This window comes from Aegilops tauschii, chromosome 1 (genome assembly GCF_002575655.3).
Source record: "Aegilops tauschii subsp. strangulata cultivar AL8/78 chromosome 1, Aet v6.0, whole genome shotgun sequence".
NCBI classification, from domain to species: domain Eukaryota; kingdom Viridiplantae; phylum Streptophyta; class Magnoliopsida; order Poales; family Poaceae; genus Aegilops; species Aegilops tauschii.
The window spans coordinates 190,723,863-190,731,722 of record NC_053035.3 but is presented as its reverse complement, the minus strand read 5'-3'; the positions used below and the strand labels follow the sequence as shown (position 1 = coordinate 190,731,722).

The window sequence follows — 7,860 nt, the reverse complement described above, 5'->3', positions numbered from 1 at the left end:
AGAATGCACAACGTTTCCATTTGAGGTAGGACCCGACTCTCATATGAAACCGAATGAAGTTTGAAGAGGAAGGAGTCAACCTCGGTTTCGGTGGCACGTGCGTGTGCTCTTGTCATCGGTCTTCTCCGTCCTTGCGGTGGTGATGTGACGTCCATGGTGATGGTCGAGGGATGCTCCGCATCAATATAGTTCATGTGTTCTAAGCATAATCACCCAAACACCATATGTCAGTCTCAAATCGGGAGCACCAAACATTTTTTATTCCATTAACTAATTGGCACATACACTTCAATCTGTTCTAAACAAAACCACCGAGAAACCATACATCAGGTTTACAAAAGGACAACCAAAAGATGCAAGTATCAGACATCAGTTGTACAAAATGAAAGCTAAAACATCTAGTTGACGTGGATCGTTGACTTCATGGTTCCTTGTGAGTGTAGTCCTTTTTGCTTCCTACAAAAGTTAATCAATTCTCAATTATAATACACTATAAGAAACTATACTACAGTACCAAAATGCCAACATACAGGATCATCGCATTCTCAAAAATATAAATAGTGATAAATACAGACAATTCAATAATCATGTGTTAACACTAACGTTGATACTCGGTTGAGATTGTTCGCACTAATCTTTGTATTTTGTATCTACATACTTAGTTTGCTTTCGTTATGCATGTAACATAGATGGTCTAGGAGTATCTAGTCATTAAAGCTTAAATCGAGTGCACGGAGGAGGCGAGATACCGGGCTGCCATGCGATGCGGCGAGCATGGTGAGATGCCAACGGCGGCGTGAAGCCGCGGTGCTATGTGATGCAGCACGCCGGGTGAAGCGGCAAGGCGCTTGATGACTGGAATAGCTAGAGGAGAATAGGCAAGTTAGTTTGTTTGTTAGCTACATGGCCGCTGACCAGGTGTGTGGCCGTTGAGTGGAGCTGCGCAAGTGGACATTCATGCATGGAGGGATTACTTAGTGCATCGAGTTAGTTGTGTGAGTTGGAGTGAGTTAGTGCCCAGACGTGATGTTAGTGGCCGGATGTTGTGCCTGAGTGGTGCATGAAGGTCAGCTCCCTATGTATATATAAGTTACAATGAAAAAAGAGAAAAGAGGCGGAGAGAGCTTGGATTGAATAAATAATTTTACATCAACTTAATTCAAAAGGATCAATCTAATGTAGTACGCATATTAAGAAGCTGCATCAGTTCGCGATGAACATCATTCCTATCCACAGCTAGAGATTTGAATGTGCACAGACCTTAACAAATGATGTCCGGTCATCGGCTCGCCAGACCAGGATGTGCGCCACTCAAAATTCCTGAACAATAGTGGTTGCTAATCAACTGAAACAGGAGAAAAGAGGATTCAGGCTAACCAGCTGAAGCAGGATAAAAGATGCACCAAAACAAGCTAGAAACGATGCGCACACATCAGCATGCATCCTTACAGAAGGGGCACGTAGGAAGATATCTTTATAATATGTTATGCATGTAGGGATAATCATCATTCGAGTAGAGTCAGCATTACACTTCTGCAACTTCTAAAGTAATAATGACATTATATATTACATCACCTCTATGAAATTTACTGGTGCTGAGCAAAAAAGGATATTGAGAGATTTCTTTTACCAAAACGAATAAGAGAAAAGAATGGTGCTGAACTAAACAAAGGGAAGTGACCATAAGTTGAGTAATATTGTTAAAAACGACAATCAACAATACTCATTGGAATAATATTTAAATTACATGGTCGAATAAGATCTCCTTATCTCGATGAATCTCAAACTGGGATTTCGATATCTCAATAAATCTGAGATTCGGAGTTTCTAAAAGCCACAATAATGCTTTACAAATTAGAGCTTACCTAAAATTAAAGAATATCTTGCCCAGAAGCCGAGGTAGGGACTCATTGAGTATGAGTACGACAATAAACTAGAAACTGTATGCTAGCTCTAATCTTGGTTGAAAGTTTTGAGAGCCAATTCTGAAGGCATCAGACTGTCAGCACGTTCAACATCAGACTGTCAGACTCATTGAGTATGAATACCAGTTTTGTGTAAATCATGTAATAACATTAAACATCAATGTTGAATTTACACAAGCATACTGTTAGCAACAAAGGCATGAATGAAACAAAAAGGATGTGGCCTATCTAATAATAGTAGGAAGAGCAACATAAATCCATATTCTCCTTGCAATGTGGCTTATCTAATAAAACTATGAAGAGCAAAATAAATCTATGTTCTCCCAGCATTTTATGGTGCATGTTTTGCCCTGTTTGTGAGCAGAAGAATATGCAGGCTACTGTGAAAGTCAAGTTGTTCCTAACAATCAACATTCCAAGTTTTAGATAGGATATGAACCAAGAAAATACTGATTTTCTATAGAGACATCACAGTTGTGGTGATTTCCGCGAAGAGGTGCAACCTGTCGGCGGCGTCTGATGGCTTGGGCTTCGAGTCCAGCACCGCTGCGGCAGCCTCCACTCCGTCTAAGTGTATGGGATGCAAAGAAGAATCCTGGGAAAATATGGGATACATGAACTATTCTGGAAGTTACAGAACTACTGAAGAAAATTTAAAGAGAAAATAAAACTGTAAAATCTATAGAAGCATGACTGTATAAATACAAACTGCTAGATATGTACTTTATCTTCATTCCAGAAAAACTGAACTAAGTTTAATATAGTCCTATGTTTGCAGAATTCTACAATGCTTAAATAAAATTCTGAAACATTAGTATGATTATTTGGACTTTTTGTGGAACCTGAAGCTAGTTCTCAGGGTTGTCCCTCGTCTCAAAGCACAGATATGTGGATACGTTTTTCTATATATAAAGTAATGAATTTTCATATGGTGAATACCCTTGTATTGACCTTCAGGCACACATAGCATAATTTGATAGTCTGGCAAAGGTTCAAACATCACAAATTACAACTCACAAGCTCTAAAGTTCACAAATCTATCACAACCAGTTCATAAAAATAGTAGCTATTAAGGTTTCCTTCAACACCACTGAAAGGAATACCTGTAGCATAGATTTTTTTTTCAATAATAGCATCAAGCTAGTTCTTCTCAAGTTCTCATATCCAGAAATCACATGAGATTTAGCTCTTAGACTGCGTTGCCGGCTACCCCATTAGCAGATAGAGCCCCTGTTTTTTGTGCTCTGCTTGAGCTGGAGCTCACATCCAAAACGCTGCTTGCTGGATAGAAGTACTATCCCAAGTAATGGTAGATCTGAACGGAAAAGGGAAAAGCAAATAAATCAACTAACGCCAGCACAGATTGGGGATGGGTGGAGAGGGAGAGGAGAGTGAAAAGAACAATCACCGCCCGGGGAGGGGAAGCACCAGCAGTCAACGGCCAGATCCTTCTTCAGATGAACCGGCGAGCGCAGATCGGAGGAAGCCCATGGCGTGGCGGTGGTGGTGGCGGCCCCTGGGTGACGACTGACGAGCGAGGGTGCGAGTGCTCTCTCGTAGGTGACCCACCTCTACCTCCCTCTCTCAGCCCCAGATCTCAGAGGGATGGCGACGTCCACCACCGCGCCTCGGCCTCTCCCCGAACTCCAGCGCACGAGGTAGGGGGGCCTAAGCAGTGGGGGTGCAGGAGGATGAAGGAGACAGGTGACGGCATGCTGGAGACGTGGGTGGTCGGCGGCGTGCGGGCTGCTAGCTAGCGGGCGGCGACGGAGGGAGTGCGTGAGAGGATTTAGGTTTGGGGGATTTGGATTTGGTCATGGCACATGTTGAAGGCCGAATGGAAAAAATAGGAAGGAGGCTTGGCGCTAAGTTTTTGGCCCATGCGCGCGCAAATGCGGGCCGACCCAATTGGTAATGAACACTCGGTCGGCATTAATCGCCGACCAACAGTCTGATCGAGATACGGGCTTTCCCGACCCATAGTCCAACGTGAAACATTGAAGTATGGCCTACCGTTAGTTGGACACTATACATCAGTATTACCGACCAACAGTTAGATAGAAGTTTTTTCGGCCAACAGTCTATTGGTAAAATTGTCTTTTCCCAACACACATCAATAGGGAAATCTAGTGCGTGGTGTAGTGAATGTTCAATTTGTTATTTATAGTACAAGACTAAGAACTTGTAGCGTTGTTACAGTTAATTATAGCTTCAATGTTTCAGAATTTGGTTGTTGTCTCAGTAGCAATTAATTTATTTGCACATTGATCTTTTTGAGAAGATATGTCATGATTAATCTGTTTCTTCAGTTTTTCAAAATATGTATTTGGTTATTTTCTATGTTGCTAGAAACCCATTCCCCTACAATCGTTACTGATTTAGTTTTAAATATTATAGGATGAATGGAAGTGTTCTTACTTGGAGTGGGTTGATCAAGAGTGGCCACAGTCTTTGAAGATGTGCCTGGCAAAGCTTTGGATCACGTATGAGGAAGAGAACAAAGATAGGCTTAGAGAAAGTGTTCTCAACACTGAAGAATATTTCAAGATGTGGCAAAAAAAGAGCAAGATGGAGAATGAGCTCAGATGTTTTAAATTAGACTTTGCTAAGATGGTGTTGGCAAAGGAGGAGGCACTTTCCAGGTTGGTGAGTGCAAAACAGGGTTCTTACTGAACTGAAAGTAGAGGTGGAGAAGACAAATCTGGCTGATCATGCATCGATCGATTAGGGAAATGAATATATTGTCCTAATATTGTTCTTATGTAGGTGAACTGGCTATATGCTCTGCCTCCGTTAACCTTTTGCTTTTATTCAACTACATCACACACCATTTGATGAAGAAAACTGTATGGCATTGGGCTATCACACGCGAGGGCTATACGAACGGAAACATACTTCTTCGATGGGCTGTGTGGGATGTACATACGAACGGAAACGTACTTCTTAGATTGACTGTGTGGGGTGTACATACGAACGGAAATGTATTCCTTGGATTGACTGTGTGGAATATACATACAAACGGGAACGTTTGTCTGTGACTGACTGTGTGGCATGTACTTACGACCGAAACCGATTGGGTCTGTATAATTGTATTTGATCGCTCGCCCCTCGCACATGATCTCATTTTGCCCGGCGTGTGTGACCGGAGGGCCTATCCCCGATGGTTTCTTGGTCGTGTTGGAAGGACCCCCAATGGCCCACACTCACTAGGCAATGGTTAAAAATGGCATCGCGGAAAGGGGTTAAAAACCGTTTGTATAGCAGCTAGCTGTACCAACGCCATGTGGTATTTCTACTTATCGCCCTTCCCAGCCCAGAAGAACCGGGATTGGTACTTTGCAATTTCCTGATGGACGGATTCATTAAGACTATAGAATCTCATGAGGTACATTAGCAGGCAAATCATGGATGAGTTGATCAAGACCACTCTAGCCACCTTAGAGAGCCAGCGCCCTTGCCATGGTTGGACCCGATGTAGAACCTTGCTCACCAAGGGGCATAGCTCCTTCTCCAGGATACAAGAGTCACTAATCGGCATACCGAGATAGGTGGTCCGAAATGATAGAGGCAAGGGTCCCGATTTTTCAATGAGATGATAACTATCGATTTGGTGGAGACGACTTTGACGATCCGACTACAAACATGCACAACATTGCTCCTTAGCAATCGCTAAACCAACTCCGAGAGGTTATGGAACACGCCGGAGCATGATCAACCAGACCACAAAGGTCTATTCCTGCAAGCAATCGAAGAACAAGCAAGAATATGATTAAGCAATCTGAATATTGCGAATATGGATGAAGTATTGATAAAAGTGGGGTTTCATAAGCAGTCTTGGTCTGGTCGTTGGACATAAAGGAAGTACATGAAGTTGCGGCAATGGATAACTTTAAACTAAATAAAACCCCAGTCTAAACGATGCCTTAAGGGCTATATTTATAGGGGAAAAGAGAGGGCATTTCGTCCACCCTTGACAATGTGGGACTAAAATACCTCCTGATTCGTTTCCCCTACAATATGGACTCTAAAAACAGCCTATGAAGTAGTATTTCAAAATTACATGGGCCTGGCCCAAAAAATAAGGTGGCGCAGCACCAATAATAATCTATGGACAAAATTTATAAAGTTCCATCTTGTGTATTTTGTCCATCTTCTTGTATGTCATCATGGTGGCTTCAAAGTGCGAAAATCTCCACTACAAACTCCGTTCTTGTCCTCTTCGCACGCGCCTTCGTTTTCATGCTTGATCATGCTCCAATGTTCATCCTTCTTGCCCATGCTAGGCCCTTCATTGTAAGCAACAAAAATGTATCGAAGTTAGGCAACGTCATATTCTCATGAACTTTAGAAACATTACCAAAAAATAAAAGTACCTGATAATATAACTGGCATGCGCAATCTATAAGAAAAGTTTGGCAATGCTCATCATTAAACCATCCCAACCTTGATGAACCATCACCAAGATTAGAGGTCATATCAAAATGAGTAAACATTGGCATAATTATTTTCAAATGTATTTGATCCAAATCTGATTTATTCCCTGATTCACATGGTTCTTTCGCATCAATATTTAAGTTAATGGGTTCACTAAAAGTTGTTTGATCACATGGCAAACTTAAATCATCACCATAGTCCTCTAAAATCGCTGGTGTGATCAAAGTAGTGGGTAGCTCATCGCATGGTGCATTTAAATCGACAAGACATTCATCATACTCATGTGAAGGTGGAAGATCGGTACGTTTGTCATTACCTCTTATGATCAACTCTGATGACATAAGCACTATCGGAGGTGATGTGTCACATGGTGTAGGTGATGTAGTCCTCACAACAAAGGATGTGGTTGTCATATTACGCCTAGTAGTTGAAGGAACAACCGTATCATCTCTTGGAATGTGCACCTTGCGCTTATTCTCCTTGTCGACAACATGCCATTTTATTTCCTCTTGAGCTTTGCAAGCAAGACGAAACAAACGGTCCATAGGATAACACTCTTCATGAATTAGTATCTCCTGAAGATCACGGTTTAATCCTCCCCAAAATCTATCCATAAAATCATCTTCACTTTCATCTAATAAGGAGTGCAACAAGGTAGTCCGTAAATCATCATAATATGTTATTACAGTGTCACTATCTTGTTTTAAATGTTGTAGTTTTTTAATCATTCCACGAGTATAAGAAACATCGACAAATCTATTTCTCATGACAAGTTTTAAATCATCCCAAGTTGTAGGTATATGATCAGGGTGTAACCGACAATATTCAATCCACCAAACAGTAGCAAAACCAGTGAATGTACCAACCGCTGCCTTAACTTTTTTATGTTCAGAAAAATTATGGGAAGCAAATATAGCATCTATTTTGAACTCCCATTCAATATATAAATCAGGCTTAAAACACTCACAGTATAGCAAAAAATCAAAGTCTTACAAGTTCTTACCATGCATCAGGTGGTGACCGGCAACCAGTGGTGTCAAATAATTCTCAGAGTTGATGAAGCGATTGCTAGGTGAACGTATGTATGCACGGTGTAGAAATATGTGAAACTAGTTGGCTTTTTAATATGTGGAGAAAAATGCTACAACCATGCTAATTCATGCAAGCTAAAAATTCGCTCAAAGTGGTTGAGTGCTGGTCCTAGGCTAGACCGTATTAGAGACGCGAGCCTAAGACACAAATGAAATTCACGTGCGGTGGCAACCAAGTACTCAAGTTGCGACAAAAAATATGAGCGACGTAGCAACAAGCCAAACGAGCACTACTACTAGTATGTATGATATCTCCAAATATTTGGTATGTGGTTGATCTCTCTTTTCTTTTGTTTCTGCCTCAATGTCTTTCTCCCTCACGTATCAACTTCTCTCTGTTTTTTCATCCAAAGTCCAAACATGGAAACAACCAACTCTTCCTGATTGACGTGCATCTTTCTTTTTAAATA

General features: G+C 41.4%; 1 long non-coding RNA gene across 2 annotated transcripts; it reads right to left on the bottom strand.

Annotated features, from left to right (window-relative positions):
- Positions 1 to 227: 227 nt before the first annotated feature.
- On the bottom strand, positions 228 to 3,779 carry LOC109766593 (uncharacterized). 2 transcript variants are annotated; one of them, XR_002233692.4, is made up of 6 exons: positions 3,334 to 3,764; positions 3,029 to 3,240; positions 2,429 to 2,520; positions 1,866 to 1,999; positions 1,261 to 1,345; positions 228 to 456 (listed from the first exon to the last, which is right to left on the bottom strand). It is a non-coding gene; the product is annotated as an uncharacterized lncRNA (long non-coding RNA). The 2 variants fall into 2 exon arrangements; XR_005770127.3 differs by having other exon boundaries at positions 1,261 to 1,999; positions 3,334 to 3,779.
- Positions 3,780 to 7,860: the final 4,081 nt, after the last annotated feature.